Source organism: Capricornis sumatraensis, chromosome 1 (assembly GCF_032405125.1).
Source record: "Capricornis sumatraensis isolate serow.1 chromosome 1, serow.2, whole genome shotgun sequence".
NCBI lineage: Eukaryota > Metazoa > Chordata > Mammalia > Artiodactyla > Bovidae > Capricornis > Capricornis sumatraensis.
In genome coordinates, this window is record NC_091069.1 from 201,080,406 (window position 1) to 201,103,629 (window position 23,224).

Genomic DNA, 23,224 nt, shown 5'->3' on the forward strand with positions numbered 1-23,224 from the left:
CCCATATATTGGCTCTTTCTGCCCCAAATCACAGGGTTGATCCATAACTTGTTGCCAAAGTATAGAGTATACAGAGCTGTTTCCTACTTAGAGAGGTGGCATGACTCAATGAGTGGATAAAGAGTGGATTGGCTAGTGAATGGAGTGTGCAGTGGCAAAAAGAACACCCATGACAGGTGTGGTATAAGCATCGTCATCAAGTTTTTACACAAAGAGAATCAAATATATGATATTAATAATTTGAAATGGTATGTGAGTTGTGGGGGTGGGGGTGGTATCCAAGAACTATTCTGTCCAGGACTAAAGCCATCCAAGAAATAGTTAGGTTAGAGCGGAAGAGAGGAGTACAGTGCAGAACAGTGCCGCTGGATGAGCTGTTCTACCCTATCACTCTCCTGGAAGTAAGTGGATATCAGAATCATCTAGAGAGCTTTTAAAAAGTGAGGGAACTCCTCCTCCCACATGGGAAGTCTTATACCCTCCTTTTAAAAATCACTGCCATAATAAGCAACCATTACTGACGAGCATACTATTTTTCTCACTGTGATGAGAAAAATTAATGACTGATATAGAAGACAAAAGAATACTGAGATACTGAGAGCCAATACTCCCCTTTTGTTTGCTATGCCCAACTATTACAGTGCTTTACATATTTCAACTCATTTAGTTTTCACAATAATCCAACAAGGGGGTTATTTATTATAACTACTGCCATTTTATAAATAGAAAAACTGAGACACAGCAAGGGTATGGTCACACAGCCAGTGAATGGCTATGCTGATATGCAAACCCAGGCAGTCTGGCTCTGGAGTTAGTTCTGTTACTAGTCCCTGACTAAAGAAATCAGTAGTTAAAATGATACTCATTTATGTTAAAATAGCTGTCCATATGAATTACTTAGTAAATCACTGTGTTTTTCTCAACTCTTTGTTTTATTAAACCATAGGAAAGAAACTTACTTTACTATCACTGAAAGAAGAATTCTGAAATTCCAGGTGGATCCAGCAGTTTATCTGCAGGCCCTAGCAGAGAACTATCTTGTTTCAGTCTTGCCAAATGATGAAGCAACTAAATTCATGCTTTGAGATGTCACACGTATTGAAACAAGAATAGAATTATTCATATCTGTGATCATTTACCCTAATGTTTTGACATGTTTTTACGGTCTCCAGTGAATTTTGGAATTTAGTCCAAATAGATTTCTCAACAACTGGATCTAAACCTAAGTATTCATAGGGACTCCAAGATCTTTCTCTAATATCCCAACTTGAAGAGGTATTAGAAGCTCATTGCTCTTGTTTTATTTTCTTATTTTTTCTGTTGCTTTACTGGGACCTCGAGTAGGTCTGCAGTGGCACCAACCTGCTCTTTCTCAGCTTTTCCTGCCCTGCCCCCTATACTGCTCTTGTATTGGCTTCTGATCAGTCTTTGTGCACGAGCCCCATGCCCTTCCCCCAATCTAATGAGAATTTTACCTCTCAGGGAAGAAGCCTGTCCTGTTGAAAGCTTCTCCTCTTTTAAAGATATTTCAACCATCTGAGAAGCATAGAGAATGCTCTTTCTGAAGGCACATCACCCCTCACCTAATTCTGTCTAAACTAAAAGCCAACCTTGATTTAAGGGTGGACAAGGAGATCCAACTAGTCAGTCTTAAAGGAAATCAATCAATCAGTCAAGCCAAAGCTCCAATATTTTGGTCACCTGATGCAAATAGCCAACTCATTAGAAAAGTCCCTCATGCTAGGAAAGATTGAGGGCAGAAGGAGAAGAGAGTGTCAGAGGATGAGATGACTGGATGGCATCCCCACTGCAATGGATATGATCTTGGGCAAACTTCGGGAGATAGTGAGGGACAGGGAGGCTTGGCAAGCTGTAGTCCATGGGGTCACAAAGAGTTGGACATGACTGGGCAACTGAACAACAACAACAGCAACAACAATAAATTATTTTATGTCCATGACAATCTGCCTACTGGCAAATGCAAATGGCCCCATGACAAGAGTTGTGGAAAGCTGTGCAGGAAAGCAAAGTGCAAGTACACTCCCATGTCTTTTTACTGAGTTGTATGTACATATTGTTATTGTTGTTTTTAGTTGCTAAGTCATATCCGACTCTTTTGCGACCTCATGGACTGTAGACCACTAGGCTCCTCTGTCCACGAGATTTTTCAGGCAAGAATACTGGTGTGGGTGGCCAGTTCCTTCTCCAGGGGATCTTCCTGACCCAGGGATCAAACTTACATCTCTTGCTTTGGCAGGTGGATTCTTTACCACTGAGCCACCAGGGAAGCCCAATGTTTACAAAAATAATACATGATTACCAGGAAGACAAAGTCATAAAGATGAATATAAAATAATCCATAGGTCCACAGCCAGAGATAAAACATGTTAAGTCATAGATGTATATCTCTCCAGTCACTAAAAAAAAACATGTCCTATTCACTGTTTTGTTATGATGTTTTTCTCTAATCAGTATGTTGTGATGTTTTTTCACATCATTAAGTGTTTTTTAAATACATGATTCTTTATTGAAGTATCTTCTTTATTGAAGTATCTGGTCTAAAATCAGATCTAACACAATATATTTAATATATATTTAAGTTGAACTACATAAAATTGCCATTTTGCAGGTCAAAATAGTTGAATATGGGAAGATCCCTTGGAGAAGGAAATAACTCCAGAGGAGCCTGGCAGGCTACAATCCACGGGGTTGCAAAGAGTCAGACATGACTGAAGCAACTTAGCACAAGTTGAATAGCATCAACTTTATGTGTTTCAGCCCAATATTTCCCTCTTCCTGGATTCCTAGGTTATTTCCAGTTTTTTATTTGATAAATAATGATGCAGTGGGAATTTTGCAGATAAATCTCTTTGAAGACTCTGTTTTCTTAGGATAAATTCCTAGTAGTGAGATTGCTAGATTAAGAAAGATGGATGTTTTGGGCCTGTATTATGGCCTGTGATAAGTGTTTCCAGTTTTTCCTCTAGATAATGCTGATTTATTTAGCATTCTCACTATTTTTTAAAAACTTATTATGTTATTGAGTTCAACTAGGAACCCTCTCCAGTGTTCTTGCCTGGAAAGTTCCATGGACGGAGGGGTCTGGTGGCTACAGTCCGTGGGGCTGCAAAGAGTTGGACATGACTGAGCAATTAAAAATTAGTCAGTCAGTCCTCATACTAATATCACAAAATCATGCAACTATTAGTCACCTTCCCAGCATAGGCTTCCAGTTTAAATTTTAGGAAACAGTATTTTTGTGTGTCCAGAACCTTTCTAAATCCTTGGTTAATGTAGATCTGAGGATGAAACTTGCTCATATACAGTCATGCAGCTATTTAGTTCTTGAGAGCCTCTTTAAAGAACTGGAAAAATTGCTTTATCTTCAAATCGCTTCCTCTAGACATGCCCTCTAGACCAGATATGATTCTAAGCATAGTGTCCAGTGCTTAATTTATGGTTATCAAGTTAATCTGCACTGGAAGATGCAGAAGCCACACTTTTGGCTTGCTTCTTAGATGCCTTAAATGGAGACTGGTGAAGGAAGGCTGAGGGGGATATGGTATGGTAAATGTGTGTGCATAAATATGTGTATGAGTGTATATTAGGGAATCCTGAAGTTCATTCTTCTACAGGTAACAAATGACTGGGTATAAAGGAAAGCTGTTATTCTCTGTAAAGTATCAAGTACAAAAAATTTTCTTTTGAAGTGTGAACCAGCCATGAAAGGTCAAAAGCTTGGAAGAAAACCTGTCTGAAATTTCACATGGAATTACCCAGTCACACATAGAAATTAGTCAACAGAGTATTTCTCCTTTCGTACAGTAGGCTAACTCACACTAGATATTTTTCTGATAAAGAATGTTTTTAAAATCATCGGTTCTCTTCCAACAAGCTGTGCATTTGTAAATCTGAAATAAAAGATGAGTGACAGCTTTAATCATCAAAGCAGAAATAGAATTTATATCTTAAAGCTGGGTAAATCATCGAGATAAACTATCAAGTCAGTAAAGGTTTTTAAAAAATACAATATTGAGATTGGTATTCTTATGCAGTGCTGGTGAGAATGTGAATTAGTATAACCTTTCTGAAAATAACTTCACAGTATGCATCAATAAACTTAAAATTTTTGTATCTCTCAACCTACTAGTTCTGCTACAAGGTAATTTGGTATGTGGGGAAGGAAATATTCATGAATAAATAAAATATTCACAATATTATTTTAGTTGTAATATTTGGAAGCAATCCAAATTTTATCAGAGAAATGGATAAAAAGTTAAGTCACATGATAGCATATTATATAATAAAAATGATATCTTCAAATAGCTTTATAAAATGGAAAATTAAAATATTAAGTGGGTAAAGCAAAATGTATGATATACATATTATACATATATTGTATGTATGTAAATATTTCCCTTCATTGTTAATTTCTTATCACAATTTTATTACTACAGACTTAAATGAACAGGAAAAAATCTTGAAGAAAATATATCAAAGAAACAAAAAAAAAGACCTATGGCAAGTACAATTACTGATTATTGCTTTCTTTTACATTTTTGTCCATTCTAATCCTTTAAAAATATATATATATATATATATATTAAATTTTATTAAATAGAAGTTGTAAAAGACAAAGACAAAGAATGAAAGAAAGGAAGGAAGTGTGGTAAGGAGGGAAGGATGGAGGGAGGGACAGATTTTCATCTGATGGAAGACGGAAGGAAATATTGATTTCAGAGTGGTTTCGAAGTAAGTAAATATCTTTTAAAATTTTGTTTGTTTATTTTTGACTGTGCTGGGTCTTCATTGCTGCAAGGGAGTTTCTCTAGTTGTGGCAAGTGGGGGCTACTCTCTAACCATGTTGCACAAGCTTTTTATTATAGTAACTTCTCTTGTTGTGGAGCATGGGCTCTAGGGCATGCAGTCTTCCGTAGCTGTGGCACATGAGCTGAGTAGTCGCGGTTCCTGGGCTCTAGAGCACAGGCTCAGTAGTTGTGGCAAGCGGGCTTAGTTGCTTCAAGGCATGTGGGATCTTCCCAGACCAGGGATTGAACATGTGTCTCCTGCATTGGCAGGCAGGTTCTTTATCACCAGGGAAGCTCTACATCTTTTTTAAAATAATTTTTTATATTCTGGAAAAGAAAACATGAAAATTTTGGTTGAACTGCTAAATGTGGCAATATGGATAAGAGTATTTCTCCTTTTCAAAGTGTTTCATGGCATGAGGAGGAAAGGCACACGAATTTAAAAGAAATGGAGAGCCAGTAGGTGGACTTTGGTCCCCGAAGTTTATAAGCAAAAGATGATGGGGCAAATATGGTGTCAGTGTTTGTTTGAAACAGTCAAATCTCTTCCCTTTAATGAGGTTCTTCCCAACCTGGCCAGGTTATATGAATGCCTGTCACATGGATTCATTTCCTTACACTATCTTGGCTTGGTAATTCTCTTTCTAAAGGTCATTCTGCATCTGTTATCTAGCACTGCCTACCTTTCCAGTTTTCATTGATATTAACAAAATAATGGATTTGTCATGATTCTTGCAAAACCAGAAACTGATTTTAGATAACTTAGTAAGAAAAGGAAATCACTGAAAGAGTCTTGGGTTGCTAACAGCATTGGAGAGAAGGTCAAACAGCCAGATCCCAGCAAAATCAAGGGAGGAAAGCACAGCCATGACCTTTTCACAGGAACTGCCTTTTAGGACAGAAAAGAGGTATCTTTTTCTTAGATGTGGAAAAACATTCTATGTCTGCTTTATTGAGTAGGCCAAAGCCTTTGACCATGTGGGTTGCAACAAACATGTGGAATTTTCCATGTGGAAAATTCTTAAAGAGATAGGAATACCAGACCACCTTACCTGCCTTCTGAGAAGTCTGTAGGCAGGTCTGTATGCAGAAGCAACAGTAAGAACTGGACATGAACAACAGACTGGTTCCAAATCAGGAAAGGTGTACATCAAGGCTGTATATTGTAACCCTGCTTATTTACTTATATGTAGAGAACATCATGCAAAATGTTGGGCTGGAGGAACACAAACTGAAATCAAGATTTCTGGGAGAAATATCAATAACCTCAGGTATGCAGATGACACCACCCTTATGGCAGAAAGTGAAGAAGAACTAAAGAGCCTCTTGATGAAAGTGAAATAGGAAAGTGAAAAAGTTGGCTTAAAGCTCAACATTCAGAAAACTAAGATCATGGCATCTGGTCCCATCATTTCATGGCAAAAAGATGGGGAAACAATGGAAACAGTGAGAGACTTTATTTCTTTGGGCTCCAAAATCACTGCAGATAGTGACTGCAGCCATGAAATTAAAAGACACTTACTCCTTGAAAGAAAAGCTATGACCAACCTAGACAGCATATCAAAAAGCAGAGACATTACTTTGCCAACAAAGGTCCATCTAGTCAAACTATGGTTTTTCCAGTAGTCATGTATGGATGTGAGAGTTGGACTATAAAGAAAGCTAAGGACCAAAGAATTGATGCTTTTGAACTGTGGTGTTGGAGAAGACTCTTGAGAGTCCCTTGGACTGCAAGGAGATCCAACCAGTCCATCCCAAAGGAAATCAGTCCTGAATATACATTGGAAGGACTGATGTTGAAGCCGAAACTCCAATGCTTTGGCCACCTAGTGCAAAAAAGTGACTCATTTGAAAAGACTCTGATGCTGGGAAAGATTGAAGGTGGGAGGAGAAGGGGACGACAGAGGATGAGATGGTTGGATGGCATCACCGACTCCATGGACATGAGTTTGAGCAAGCTCCAGGAGTCGGTGATGGACAGGGAAGCCTGGCATACTGCAATCCATGGGGTCACAGAGTCAGACACAACTGAGCAACTGAACTGACTGAACTGCCTCTTAGGACATCATTTGTTGTTGCCGATGCTGCTGGCTGACTGATCTCTGCTTTCTGTGCTGCAGGACTCTTCCACCCCCAGGCCCTGGAATCTAGACTTTGTAGCTGTAGCTGCAGTACCTGAGAGCTATCTGAGTCTATTTTGAGAGTCAAGAACTGGTAGAGGCATCTGCTTGGACAGTCCAGCTGCTGGGGCTAGGGGAAGTGTCATGTCTATTTCCCCTGGCTTCGGTAGCAGCTATTGAAGCCTGATCTCTCACTATCATTGATAGTCTCCATTAGTGTCCACCAAAAAGCATCCATCGCAGAAGAAGCACTAAACAAACAAGTGGACAGGATAACTCAGAAAGCAAATGTCAGCCAGCAACTGTCTCAACCACCCCAACTGTGCAATGGGCTCATGATAGCAGAAAGGGAGTTACACATGTATCCAACTGTGCAGACACTTTCATCAAAATGCATGACTGCTGAATATCTACCCTGTTGGTACAGATATGAATGCAGAGCCCCTGATCTGAAACCATTCCTTGAAGGGGGTCACCAGTCACTTGGTAGAAGTGGATTACATTTTTGCTTTTGATATTTCAAACAGCACCACCACTCAAGGCCTAATCTACCAACATGGGATCCCATATAGTATCACCTCAGCCCAAAGGATTCTCTTTATAGTATAGGGAGTGAGCTGGCAGGAAAATGGCAATGAGAGCCACTGACCCTACCACATAACATTCCATCTGGAAGATGTTAGCCATTAAGAGTTCTAGGATGGCTTTTTGAAGCTAAGACACCAGTGTGGAGGTAACTTCCCCCACCGCCCCCCCACCACACACACACACACACACACACACACACACACACACACACACACGATGGTGAGGCACTAAACTTCAAGGTGCAATATATACCCTAAACCAATGGCCAGTATGTGATGCTGAACTCAGTAAGTAGAATACATGAGCCTGGGAAACAAGATGTGGAAATCAGAAGGGCCCCACTTGACATCATTTCCAAACATTTGGGAAATTTATACTTGCTATCCCTATAGCTTTAGTCTCTGTGGGTCTGAATATCCTGGCTTCCCAATGGTCAATTACACTATTCACATAGTAAGAGTACCACTAAGTTTGAAGCTTTAGCTGTACCCTGATCATTTTAGGGTGCTTGCACAAATGGAGCAATAGCTACAAAAAGAGCACACCAGTAAGAGTTCAGTTCAGTCTCTCAGTCGTGTCCGACTCTTTGCAACCCCATGAACTGCAGCACGCCAGGCCTCCCTGTCCATCACCAACTCCTGGAGTCCACCCAAACCCATGTCCATTGAGTCAGTGATGCCATCCAACCATCTTATCCTCTGTCATCCCCTTCTCCTCCTGCCCTCAATCTTTCCCAGCATCAGGGTCTTTTCAAATGAGTCAGCTCTTCGCATCAGGTGGCCAACGTACTGGAGTTTCAGCTTCAGCATCAGTCCTTCCAATGAATATTCAGGACTGATTTCCTTTAGGATGGACTGGTTGTATCTCCTTGCAGTCCAAGGGACCCTCAAGATCTTCTCCAACACCACAGTTCAAAAGCATCAATTCTTTGGTGCTCAGTTTTCTTTAATTGACAGATATTCCCTAAGATGGAGAGCTTATACTACACAATGGGAATATATTTGGTTCTCGTGTGTTCTACTGGGGCATATATTAGCACTCTGTGCTGAATTTTAGCTGTATGTGGGCAAGGGTAGCAACCACAACCTGTTTTGGCCATGGTCACCAGTGACTCAGATCACTCCAGAGATGATGGTCTGGGACACTTAACCAGACTAGCCTAAGTATTAATAGACAGGGATGGCAACTAGTATCAGTGGGGGAAAAAGATAATTGAGCATTATTTACTGTCCCAGGACCAACTGCAACAGTGACACTGTAGTTCATCCCATCAAATCTTTTTGTAAACTTTCCCAGGAATTGTGATCAATGAGGACCCTAAAGAATCTATACCTAGACAGAATGAAATTAATACAAGGAGCAAGTGGATTTGACCAGTACATAGAGAGGACAGAGTGGGTGCTCTTGATATCTCAGATCTCCTCTGGAGAGCTGGTGACTCAGTCACCATCCCTCTGCCTTATTGGCTGTTCAGTCTCCAAAGAATTTTCTTTAGCCAATAGGAGCTGCCTCAAGAATATATGCCCTCCCATCTCTCCTCCCCATAGGAGGAATGTGAAACAAATCACTGACTGATATGGTACAAAAAGACAGTCCCCTTGTCTTGGTGGGCTTCCCTGGTGGCTCAGCTGGTAAAGAATCTACCTGCAATGCAGGAGACCTGGGTTCGATCCCTGGGTTGGGAAGACCCCCTGGAGAAGGGAATCACAATCCTCTCCAGTATTCTTGCCTGGAGAATCCCATGGACAGAGGAGCCTGGCAGGCTACAGTCCATGGGGTCACAAACAATCAGACATGACTGAGTGACTAACACTTTCACTTGTCCTGCTGTGGGATAAATGATGTGGTGAAATTCATGCTCCAGAGCAGCTCTTGGGATCAGCTCAAAGCTAAGCCTGTGCTGAGGCTTCATTCATGCCTAACTTCTTCCCTTGTTCTGTCCTGCATGCTCAGGGAACCCTTTTCTTCTCCTAAGAACACTCTTTTATCATATCCCTTGCATAAGTACCCCCATCTCAAGTTCCACTTCTAGGGTGACCCCAAACAGTCACCATTCACGTTACTTAAAAAGACTTTCTGATTAATTACATTTTAATTCAGTTCAGTTCAGTCACTTAGTCATGTCTGACTCTTTGTGACCCCATGAACACCAGACCTCCCTGTCCACCAACAACTGCCGGAGTTTACCCAAACTCATGTCCATTGTATCGGTGATGACATCCAACCATCTCATCCTCTGTTGTCCCCTTCTCCTCCTTACTTCTATCTTTCTCGGCATCAGGGTCTTTTCAAATGAGTCAGCTTTTCGCATCAGGTGGCCATAGTATTGGAGTTTCAGCATCAACATCAGTCCTTCCAATGAACACCCAGGACTGATCTCCTTTAGGATGGACTGGTTGGATCTCCTTACAGTCCAAGGGACTCTCAAGAGTCTTCTCCAACACCACAGTTTAAAAGCATCATTCTTCAGCCCTCAGCTTTCTTTATAGTCCAACTCTCACATCCATACATGACTACTGGAAAAACCATAGCTTTGACTAGACAGTTCTTTGTTGACAAAGTAATATCTCTGCTTTTTAATATGCTGTCTAGGTTGGTCATAACTTTCCTTCCAAGGAGTAAGCATCTTTTAATTTCATGGCTGCAATTACCATTGCAGTGATTTTGGAGCCCAGAAAAGAAAGTCAACCACTGTTTCCCCATCTATTTGCCAAGACATGATGGACCAGATGCCATGATCTTCGTTTTCTGAATCTTGAGTTTTAAGTCAACTTTTTCACTCTCCTCTCTCACTTTCCCCAAGAAGCTCTTTAGTTCTTCTTCACTTTCTGCCATAAGGGTGGTGTCATCTGCATATCTGAGGTTATTCATATTTCTCCTGCAATCTTGATTCCAGCTTGTGCTTCTTCCAGTCCAGCATTTCTCATGATGTACTCTGCATATAAGTTAAATAAGCAGGGTGACAATATACAGCCTTGACGTACTCCTTTTCCTATTTGGAACCAGTCTGTTGTTCCATGTCCAGTTTTAACTGTTGCTTCCTGACTTGCATACAGGTTTCTCAAGAGGCAGAGGAAATAGAGATCAAATTGCCAACATTTTAATTAGTGGCATTTTAATTGTGCTTCTATTAAAAGATACTTGTCACCCATTAAAACTGGTATATTTGCATCATTTTTTTTCTCCAGTTTTAAAATTTCTCTAGGGTATGCTTTGTGGAAAACATTTCTCAGGATGATTTGACACTCAAGAAAGAAAAGAAAACTGGTAAAATATTTTGTGTTAAGTGGCAGATTTGTGTTCAAATCCTAACTCAGCCATGAATCATTAGTTAGGATCATCATTTAACTTTTCTGATCCCAGGTTTCTTACATATAAAATTCATTAGCACATGACTGATAAATACACTGCAAGAATTAAATGAGAGAATGCATAAAAGGCATTTAGCACAGTGTCAGGCACAAAGTCAATCAGGACAAGTAAATAAATAAAAGTAAGTGCCTTGGGTTACAGGGGCAAGAGAGGACTTTTTACTATTCTTAAGCAATAGAAACCTTTCTCTTTTTAAATACAACACAGAGAAACTCCACGAGTTACATTTTACAAAATACTGATTCAGTAAAATTGAACCATGCTTATTCATCACAAAGTGGAGAGTATTATCTGAAGAATTTGAACTGGGTAAACAATTAAGCAAGATAACTTTGGACAGATATCCCTATTGACAATCCAGAGATCTCTGCATTTAAAAAAAGAATTATTATTTTAATTCTAGGAAAATTAGCATCTACCTTGCTAGTGTTTTCCAAATCAACATCAACATCCCACCTTGGCCACATAATATTCTGGCAAAAATACTCTTGACTTTTGTTTACTTAGTAACATATGTGTTGATTTGAAAAACTGCAGTCTTCCTGCATCTCAGGTCTGAGTGACCCTACCTTTACAGTATCCCCTGAACGCCTGAGAGGAAACCCAGGGGACATGGAGGCCAGAGTAAGAGGCTCCACTCTCAGACAGGAGAGTTTGGCCCAAGATACATACATCAGGAAAAGCAATTAGCCAGAGCCCAAGACAGCCCGGTGAAGGTTCTTGTACTTTGTTTTATAGAGAAAGGAGACTTCAGACAGAATATTTTTTATAGAATTAAGACAATAAAACATTTAGAGGAATAATGAGTAATTTTTAGATAAGGAGATTCAATAGATATTGTATTCATTTCTTAGGGCTGCCATAATAAAACATCCCAGACTGGGTGGCTTAAATAACAGAAATTTACATTTCTATATAAATTTGCAGTCTCATAGTTCTGGAGGCCAAACATCTAAGATATGAGCAGACTTAGTTTCTCCTGAGGCCTCTCTCCTTGGCTTATAGGTGGGCGCCTTCTCACTGTGTCTTCCTATGGCCTTTTCCCTGTGTGTGCCCATCCCTGGGGTTTATTCTTTTTTCTATGAGGACATCAGACATATTAGATTAGTGCTCCATTCTTATAACCTTCATTAATTACCTCCATAAAGCTTCCATTTTCATTTCTAAGGTACTGGAGATTAGGTTTCAACATATCACTTTGGAAGGAACACAATCAGACCCGTAACAGATATAGATCAAACATATTTTTTGATGTACTGCCAAAAATTCTATCTCCTGAAAAATATTTATTAACCTTGAACTCAGACTATAAATATTTACTTCTGTGGTGTATGACATACATGATTTCCCTCTCTGCACTCCTAGGAAAATGCTATCGCTATCTGCATTTGAAATACTTGTTTTAATAAAATTTAAGAGAAAGTGCATTTCCTGTCTCACAGGCTTCCCCCAAAGGCTATATGGATCAGATTTATTTATTTCTATGTGGAGAAAGGGGACTTCCCTGATGGCTCAGTGGTAAAGAACCCACATTCCAAAATAGGAGATGTGGATTCAATCCCTGGGTCAGAAATATCCCCTAGAGAAGTAAATGGCAACCCACTCCGGTGTTCTTGCCAAGGAAATCTCAAGGACAGAGGAACCTGGAGGTTTTCCATGGGGGTGGTGGGGAATAGCTGGATATGACTTAGTAACTAAACAACAATAACAGTGTGGAGGAAGAGCCAATCAGGAGTCTGGGAATCAGAATTCTAGTCATGGTTTTACCTCTGTCTAGTTGGATAATCTAAGGAAAATTACCCTGCCTCTTTAGGGCAAGGCAAAGTCACCCTGCAGCATTCACTTGGAAAGGAGGCTCCCTTTCAGCATCTTTTACTTAGGTTCAAAATATTTCAAAGATCATTGGTGCATTACTATTTTCACGCAGTTCCTTTGTCATCATACCTAACATTTGGATGGCATACAAAGCAGGAAAGCAGATTACTATGGCAAGAGTCCAGGCTCCTTCCTAAACAAACAACTTAATTGAGACTCCTGATTTCAACAGAGAGAAGAAGAGAATACAAAGGTTTTTTTTTTTTTTTAATTGGCACAGATGTGGTGGGTTATTTTTCTGTTTCCTAACTGTTTCTTTAAAGGAGAAACTATCTCTTCCAAGGTTTTCTTTTTTCTTCCCTAGACAAATCACCTTGCAGGTTATCTGTTTTTTGTTTGTGTGAGGTTTTCGTTGTTGGTGGTGGTGGTTTTGGCTTTTGTCTTAAAAATGAACATTTATTTCTCGCAGTTCTGGAGGCTGGGAAGTCCAAGATGAAGGTTTCGGCTGACTTGGTGTCTGGTAAGCGTGTCCTTGGTTGGCAGACAAACATCCTCTTGGTGTGTCCTCACATAGTACAGAGAAAGGTCATCTTTCTCAACACTGTGTTTCAGATGTACAACAAAGTGATTCAGTTATACATATATTTTTTTTTCTGATTCTTTTTCACTATACATTATTATAAGATACTGAATATAGTTCCCTGTGCTCTGCAGTAAAACCTTCTTGTTTATCTATTTTTTATAGAGAGTTGTATATTTGTTAATCCCATATTCCTAATTTATCCTCTTTCCCCTTTGGTAACCACAAGTTTGTTTTCTATGTCTTTGGGTCTGTTTTGTGTATTCACTTGTGAAATAGCTTAGATTTCACATATAAGTGGGCTTCCCTTGTGGCTCAGCTGGTAAAGAATCTGCCTGCAATGCGGGAGACCTGGGTTCGATCCTTGGGTTGGGAAGATCCTGTGGAGAAGGGAAAGGCTACCTGCTCCAGTATTCTGGCCTGGAGAATGCCATGGACTGTATAGTCCATGGGGTAGCAAAGAGTTGGACATGACTGAGCAACTTTCACTTTCACATATAAGTGCTATTGTACAATATTTGTCTTTCTCTAACTTCACATGATAATCTCTAGGTCCATTCATATCGCTAACAATGGCATTACTTCATTCCTTTTTATGGCTGAGTAGTATTCTATTGTATATATGTACTGCATCTTGTTTATCCACTCTTCCATTGACAGACACTTGGGTTGCTTCCATGTCCTCCATGTCTTATGTGCTGCAATGAACATTGGGGTGCATGTATCTTTTCAAGTTAGATTGTTATCTTTTCTGGATATATGCTGAGGAATGAGATTGCTGAATCATATGGTAACTCTTTTTAGTTTCAGAAAACTCTATACTGTTCTCTATGGTGGTTACACAAATTTAGTTTCCAGCCAACAGTGTAGGGGTGTACCTGTTTCTCCACACCCTCTCCAGGATTTATTATTCGTGCACTTTTTAATGATAGTCATTCTGATCAGCGTGAGATGGCACTTCATTATAGTTTTGATTTGCATTTATTTAATAATTAGTTATGTTCAGTATCTTTTCATGTGCCTGTTGGCCATCTTTATGTCTTCTTTGGAGAAATGTCTATTTAGGTCTTCCATCCATATTTTGATTGGGTCATTTGTTTTTCTGAAATTGGGCTGAATAAGCTGTTTGTAAATTTTGGAGACTAATTCTTTGTCAGTTGCTTTGTTTGCAAATATTTACTCCCATTCTGTAGATTTTCCTTTCATTTTGTTTATAGTTTCATTTGCTCTTCATTTAAAATTTTTCTTGTGTTTTGAGGAAGGCCTGGGGCTTCCCAGGTGGTGCTGATGGTAAAGAAACCACCTGCCAATGCAGGAGATGCAAGAGACACAGGTTTGATCCCTAGACTGAGAAAGTCCTCTGGAGCAGGAAGTGTTACCCACTCCGGTATTCTTGCCTGGAAAATTCCACTGACAGAGGAGCCTGGTGGATTATGGTCCATAGGGCCTCAAAGAATCAGACACAGCTGAGCGTGAAGTCCTGCTGTAAACACCCATCTTAAAGCTGCTTTTGCTGTGCCCTATGGACTTTTTATGGTGGTGTTTTTAATGTTGTTTCTCTCAAGCTACCTTCTGATTTCCACATTGACCCATTAGTATTTTAGCAGCATGTTGTTTAGTCTCCATGTAATCTTTTCTTTTCTCATTTTTCTTTCTGTGGTGGATATCTAGTTGCATACTGTTGTGGTCTCTTCCTGGAATCCCTATTATGTGTAGGTTGGCTTGCTTTTTAAAAAAATGGAGTCATCGTTGGCATACAATACTATATAAGTTTCAGGAGGTTATCTGTGTTTTGACAGCCTTCTGATGGGCAGGGTATAGAGAGAGCTGTTGTATGTCAATTCATCAAATATGAGGGCCTAAAAGGGGCATTTTTTCAAATAAGGAACAAAAACACAAAAACCTGAGGTCCTGAAAATTTGTTGATCAAATCCAGATATAGTCAAAGGTAGCACTGTGTCATTGCCATGTCTCCGCAGTTAAAGTATGTGTTATTCCCCATCAGACAGTGATGCATGGTTCTTTGCATTTCCTCTAAACCCCAGGCAACTGCTGGGCACATGTAATATTCTATAACTACTTGTATATCAGCAATGCCACTATTCTAAAATGGTGTTGAGGCTAACAGCATTAAAATCCTCAAAAAAGGAGAGGTATTAATTTAATAACCACAGAACCATGTAAAATTATTTTAAAAGATTAATGTAGTTTGGCAATAATTGGTATATCCAGTGGTACCATGAAGAAAAGCAACCATGTTATTATACAGCTTAATGTGATATAAAATATAATACATCTTTTGGATCTAGAGAGAACCATAGGGATGATCTAGTACTAACTCCTAGTTCTGAAGTTAAGAAAACCAAAGAAAAGACAAGAATATCTAAGACTATCTTGAAGAAGGTGAGAGGGCTTTCTATCGAAGACAATGTGGCATTCCCATGGCAACAAACAAATCAATGAACAAAACTGGGAACTCAAAAGACTTATGCATATAAAGATGCTCAGTATGTGACAGAGTTAGTATTTGAGATAGATAGGCAAAGTGTGGATTTATCAATAAAAGATTCTGAGACAGTTGGCTATCCATATAAAAGGAACCGAGACATCCTACCACACTCCATACCAAAAAATAATAATGTGTTTGCTTAGTTGCTCAGTTGTGTCTGACTTTTTGCAACCCCATGGACTGTAGCCCGCTAGACTCCTCTGTCCATGGGGATTCTCCAGGCAAGAATACTGAGATGGGTTGCCATGCCATTCTCAAGGGGATCTTCCCAAGCCAGGGATTAATCCTAGGTCTCCGGCATTGCAGGCGGATTCATTACTGTCTGAGCCACCAGGGAAGCCCCAAAATAATAATAATAAATTCCAGGTGATTAATAAGTAAATGGAGTTTTATACCATAGTCGCAATTTGGAGACAGAGAGAGTTTCTTAAACAAGACATAAAACACAAGCCATAATGGAATAGATTAATAAATTTGACTATATAAAAATTAGGACTATCTGCTTATCAAAAGGCATTATTTGGAGAGTGCAAAGAAAATACAGAAAAGTATGAGATATCTACAACATATACAAACAACAAAACACATGAATCCCAAATATATGAAGATTTTTCATGAGCCATTAAGAATAAAATAATCCTACAGAAAGAGAAGGTTAAAAAATAAACTTGAATAATCACTGCACAGAAGATGGATCTGTAAATGAATAATAACATATCAAGAGATACTGAGTGTTATTGTAAGGTAATGCATATTATGTCACAATAGCTTCCCATTATGCATCAAACAGACTGATAAAAAAGACTCCTACAATGTCAAGTATTGGTGAACTTTCAGGAAGTCTTTTACCACAGATGGAATTACCAATTGGTACTAGCATTTGGAAACTTTCCCTGTTAAAGTGACAGAAACATAACCTATAATACAGATAAATGGGCATGTGCATCAGAGCACCTGTGTATAAGAATGTTTGTGGCAACACTATCAAAAACAACACTAAAGCCTTTTAACAATTAAGTGGATAAATCGTGAAATTTTTACGTAATGGAACATTTTTAAGTGGTGAGAATTTTATCAAACTGCAGCTTCATAGGTCACTATGAATGAACCTTAAACATAATATGATTGAGTAGAAACAACTCACAAAAGAACATTCACTATATGATTCTATGAACATAGAATTCAGGGCTTCCCTGGTAGCTCAGCTGGTAAAGCCTGCAATACAGGAGACCCTTGTTTGATCCCTGGGTTGGGAAGATCCCCTGGAGAAGGGATAGGCTACCCTCTTCAGTATTCTGGCCTGGAGAATTCCATGGACTGTATAGTCCATGGGGTTGCAGAGACTTTCACTTTCTAGAAATAGAAATAGAAATCAGGCAGTAGAACTACATATTTTTTAAAGCAAGAAACTAAGTATCACAAAAGTCAAGATAGCTATTTTCTTTGGGAGCAGTGAGAACACACAAGGAGTATCCAAGTTACTGGACAAGGTAATAGACCTTTATAGAAAAATGTTTAACACCCAGGAGACTTGTTTATATGAGGAATAACCTCCCACATCTTTCTACAGACAATGGCAGAAGAGGAAGACTTCTGGAAAAGCAACTAAGACCAGGAATCCATCCAGTTGTTTAAAACTGCTGATCAAATCTGAACTGACAAACACTTTGTTAATAGAAACCATTTTGATGTTAAAATATATTAAGTGGAATCATAGACTAAAGATGTTCTGGGGAGAAATTCAAATGAGAAAAATTACTACTACCAAGTTGCTCTTTTTCCTAATACCCTTCCACAATGTTGCTGTCCCTAATCTCTGAGGCCAAAGCCGACAGTCTTCATTCATTCCTTTCTTTTATTTTCCTTCATTTTATAGGCGGTTAATATATAAGATTATATTCAGTAAGTTTGGAAATGATTTTAATCCCACCAATAACCCTTGTCTTTGATCAGTGGAGAAACAAGCTGATTAGCTCAGTTATAAATACACTTTCCAACAAAAACAAATATGTGTCCCCTTGCTTCTTTAGCAGGAATTTTTTTTCGTTTCATAAAACATGTAGTTTTATAACATCCAACTTTTCAAAGTTTTACTGAGAAATAATTGACACATCTCATTGCATAAATTTAAGGCATACATGTGATGGTTTTATTTACATATACTATAAAATGATTATTATAATATGTTCTGTTAACAGAGACCTTATCATATAGATATCAAAAAAAGCCTTATGACCCAGCAATCCCACTGCTGGGCATACACACTAAGGAAACCAGAATTGAAAGAGACACGTGTACCCCAATGTTCATTGCAGCACTGTTTATAATAGCCAGGACATGGAAACAACCTAGATGTCCATCAGCAGATGAATGGATAAGAAAGCTGTGGTACATATACACAATGGAGTATTACTCGGCCATTAAAAAGAATACATTTGAATCAGTTCTAATGAGGTGGATGAAACTGGAGCCTATTATACAGAGTGAAGTAAGCCAGAAAGAAAAACACCAATACAGTATACTAACACATATATATGGAATTTAGAAAGATGGTAATGATAACCTTATATGAGAGACAGCAAAAGAGACACAGATGTTTAGAACGGACTTTTGGACTCTGTGGGAGAGGGAGAGGGTGGGATGATTTGGGAGAATGGCATTGAAACATGTATACTATCATGTAAGAAATGAATTGCCAGTGTATGTTCGATACAGGATACAGGATGGTTGGGGCTGGTGCACGGGGATGATCCAGAGAGACGATATGAGTGGGAGGTGGGAGGGGGGTTCAGGATGGGGAACTCATGTACATCCGTGGCTGATTCAAAAAAAAAAAGGGAACAAAAATCTTTCTCTGTAATGAGTGAGAACTCTTAGGATTCACTCTTTTAACTACTTTGCTATATGTCATACAGCAGAGTTAGCTCTAGTCATCAAGTTATACAACTTACATGCAGAGTACATCATGAGAAACGCTGGACTGGAAGAAGCACAAGCTGGAATCAAGATTGCCGGGAGAAATATCAAGAACCTCAGATATGCAGATGACACCACCCTTATGGCAGAAAGTGAAGAGGAGCTAAAAAGCCTCTTGATGAAAGTGAAAGTGGAGAGTGAAGAAGTTGGCTTAAAGCTCAACATTCAGAAAATGAAGATCATGGCATCTGGTCCCATCACTTCATGGGAAATAGATGGGGAAACAATGGAAACAGTGTCAGACTTTATTTTTTGGGGCTCCAAAATCACTGCAGATGGTGACTACAGCTATGAAATTAAAAGACACTTACTCCTTGGAAGAAAAGTTATGACCAACCTAGATAGTATATTCAAAAGCAGAGACATTACTTTGCCGACTAAGGTCCGTCTAGCCAAGGCTATGGTTTTTCCAGTAGTCATGTATGGATGTGAGAGTTGGACTGTGAAGAAGGCTGAGCACCAAAGAATTGATGCTTTTGAACTGTGGTGTTGGAGAAGACTCTTGAGAGTCCCTTGGACTGCAAGGAGATCCAACCAGTCCATCCTAAAAGAGATCAGTCCTGGGTGTTCATTGGAAGGACTGATGTTGAAGCTGAAACTCCAATACTTTGGCCCTGATGCAAAGAGCTGACTCATTTGAAAAGACCCTGATGCTGGGAAAGATTGAGGGCAGGAGGAGAAGGGGACGACAGAGGATGAAATGGTTGGATGATATCACTGACTTGATGGACATGGGTTTGGGTGAACTCCGGGAGTTGGTGATGGACAGGGAGGCCTGGCGTGCTGCAGTTCATGCGTTGCAAAGAGTCGGACATGACTGGGCGACTGAACTGAACTGAACTGAACTGAAGTGAAACAAAATATAGTAATATCTGGTGTGTTTTACCCCTTGACACAATCTGTATAGAACATGATTTTCTTCTCCTGAGGATGTAGGGTAAGCATGACCATTTCTGTCTGCACCAAGGCGAGAATATTAATCTCCTCTGAACCAAGAAGGGACTTTGAGACTGAAAAATGAACAGGCCACTGCATAAGTGCAATTTTGGAGTTTACTATGAGTAACTTAGATGCAGGCAGGATGAAGCAGAAAACAATCCAGAGGTATTCACAGCTGCATCCATGTCTGTGAAAGAGATACATGGGTATTCCAAGGGACTGAAACTAAAGATAGAATCTGACTACGAGTGAGAGTCAGAAGCACCCCCGCCTCCGGCAGGGTGTCTCATAACCATTAATCATCTGCATCAGCTAAAGGTATTTTCCCAGACTTCATATCAAATGAAAGCAAGGGTAAAAGCTGATAGGCCCCATCTCCAGCTGGGGAGCTTCCCTGCAACTAGTCTTAAGCTCAGGTATGAAAAGAAAGAGGGAGAGGCAGGACATTGGGCCTCATGTGGGGCCAACAAAATGCGGTTGTCACTCATACATATCCCGGGAGCTAAAAAAGCGAAGTGAAAGTGAAAGCTACTCAGTCATGTCTGACTCATTACTCCATGGAATTTCCTAAGCCAGAATCCTGGAGTGGGTAGCCATTCCCGTCTCCAGGGGATCTTCCCAACCCAGGGATCGAACCCAGGTCTCCCGCATAGCGGGCAGATTCTTTACCAGCTGAGCCACAAGGAAAGCCCAAGAATACAGGAGTGGATAGCCTATCCCTTCTCCAAGGGATCTTCCTGACCCAGGAGTCGAACCAGGGTGTCCTGCATTGTAGGTGGATTCTTTACCAACTGAGCCTTCAGGGAAGCCCCAGGGAGCTGAAAGGTCTATTTTAACCTATTCCTAGGTGTTCCAAAACACCTGATGTTTGTCAAAGATGTTTATCAATTACACTTCAGAGGAAACTTGACAGTCAACTTGCCCTGAATGGATCCAGCGTAACTGCAAGAGCAGTTCCTGTGCAGAGAAAACCTAGGTGTCTCCTCAAAGCCCCTTTGCTTCATTATCATGCTAAGAAATCTGATCAAAGTGCTTGTACTCTTCTAGGCACATTGAGTGCCTTGTGCAAGGGGGGCTGAGGGACCGTGATGCCCTGGCTACTCATGGAAACCTCTGCCCTTTCCCTCAGCTTCTGATGATGCACCTGCCTTTCACCGCTTAGAAACCACCACCCTCCTCTCCCACCCCCCACCCCCCCGCTTTCCTCCCTTCAGGGAGAAGATAGCTATAGAGCATGAGCTTTCCCTTCTTCATCCTTGATCAGTGAATAAAGTTTCTGCTCTGCATTGCTGAATCTAGTCTCATGTAACTGGTGGTAGCTACACCAGGCAAGGGAAGGGTCCAGCTGGGGTCGACTTACTTGATCCAGGAGGATCAGGGACAGTTAGTATGATTCAGTCACACACAGTCATTCCAGACAATGCATTCTTCAGTGATGGCGCAGTCTTGATGTTATCAAAACAAATGTTTATTTCCCCCCATCTTTAGAGCTATTTTACTACTAATCCTAGAAACTGTTTGATTTTACAATCACTGTATTGCTTTCACTGAGAGATTAACCAAAACCCACTCTGTAAAGGACTCAGTCACACCTTATCATTTTGTTTACCTCAATTTTGCTGCAAAGGCTCCTGCTACTGTGACAAATAAGATTGCTAATGGCTGGAGTCACATTATGACTTTCCTGGGCCCCAGGTGCTTCTGCTTCCCCAGGCTCCTTATTTTATATTAAAAAACATGGTTTATGACCATATTAATAAAAAGACAAATTATAAGCCAAGTGAATTCATTATTATCACATTCATATTTTTCCTTCCAATTCTAAAAGAAATTAAACCATTTTCCCAGGCCCTTCAAACTTGTGGTCCTTAGGTACTATGCCTGCTGCGGCTGGTAGCTAAGCCAGCCCTGCTAAAAGCCCTGAGTCCTTGTAAGTGCCAGGCATTGTGTTAACTCAGTTGTATGCTTTGTCTTACTTAACCTCCACACAACGCACATGACATAAATATTAGCGCTATTCCCACTTTATAGATGAGAAAACTACAGCCTAAAGAAGTCCCAGAAGGTACTTCCCTGGTAGCACAGTGGATTATTATCCTCCTGCCAATGCAGGGGACATGGTTTTGATCCCTGGTGTGGGAGAATTTCACATGCCATGGGGCAACTAAGCCCGTGTGCCACAACTACTGGAGCCTGCATGCCTAGAGCCTGTGCTCTACAAGAGAGACGTCACTGCAGTGAGAAACCTGAGTGCCGCAACAAAGAGCAGCCCCCACTCACTGCAACCAGAAGAAGCCACACAAAGCAAGAAAGGCCAAAGGCTGCCAAAAATAAACCATACATTTTTTAAAAAGTCCTAGAGGAAGTAACCTCAGGGCCCTGAATCAAACCAGGGGTCTCCTGTTTACAAACTCCACGGTCTTTATCACTATATCTGATGGCCATCCAGGATATGAAATTTCAACAGTTTACTAATGCAGGGAGTGACCTGCTTAGATCAACAATGAGGCACCAAACAAGCAGTTTACTTCACTTCTGAGATCAAACTCTATGCCAACTTCTTTACCAGCTATACAACCCTGCAGTAACCAAACACAGACTAACTGCCAGTGATGCAGATATTGGATACAATTCATGTGCCATCAACCTGGCTTTTCAGACAGCAGAAGTCTTCCCTGAGAGACAAAACCTAGAGTTGCTGCATTTTATAATAATCTTAGAACTGTTAGTATCTTACAAATAAATACTCTTCAGATATTCTAAATTGAATTCACTTTGGAAAACAAAGGTGTTTTTAATGTGTAGTCACGGGATTCCAGACATCCCTCTTCCCATCCCCTCATGGAGGTCTTCACATCATTGCTTGCTGAGTGATTCTTGGTCAAGAAGAGGAGCTGGTCCCTGTGCAGAGCTACCTGGTGGGAGACGTCAGAGTGGAGTCCGTGAAAAAGAGAGGAAAAGAAACCTCCTAGGAAACAATAAATTGGCTGCCATAACCCAAAAGAAATAAGACCGTGATCCACTTCACTCAAGGGGCAAGCAAAATAACAGCCCTAGTCTCCATGGGTACATCTGACAGACTGATTAACCTTGGTCCCCAACTGGACAATAGTAAGATAATGGAGGTGCAAACAGATTAAGCATCTTTATTTCCTGGCCAATCACACAGCCCTATTTTCCTCAGTGTTCAGTAGAAGTGACCTAAAAGACTTTGAGGCAGAGTCAACAGGTGTCTGGATATAACCCTTCAAAATGTATTCTTCTCACACATTTTGCTGTGGAGAAAATATCCTTCAGCTCAAAGGCTACCATTTTACAGACAGGGAAAGATTGTTTACCCAGACTCTTGAATGCAGAGAGGAAGATCATTTTCTCATTGGTGTTTGCAGTAGAATTTCCTCTTTTAGACAATACTGGATGTAGTGGTGGGACTGGATGCCCTGGCCTTAGTGTTTTGAATATTGAGTTTCAAGCCAGCTTTTTCGCTCTCCTCTTTCACCTTCATCAAGAGGCTCTT

The 23,224-nt window shown here is 40.2% G+C and overlaps 1 protein-coding gene across 1 annotated transcript in view; it reads left to right on the top strand.

The window, feature by feature from the left end:
* The window catches only part of TNFSF10 (TNF superfamily member 10), a 95,666-nt gene that overhangs the window by 19,261 nt on the left and 53,181 nt on the right, over positions 1-23,224 (top strand). Inside the window, exon 2 of the mRNA XM_068983134.1 lies at positions 13,173-13,223. The gene's annotated coding sequence lies outside the window, so the exon portion shown is untranslated. The remainder of the gene's footprint in view (positions 1-13,172; positions 13,224-23,224) is intronic.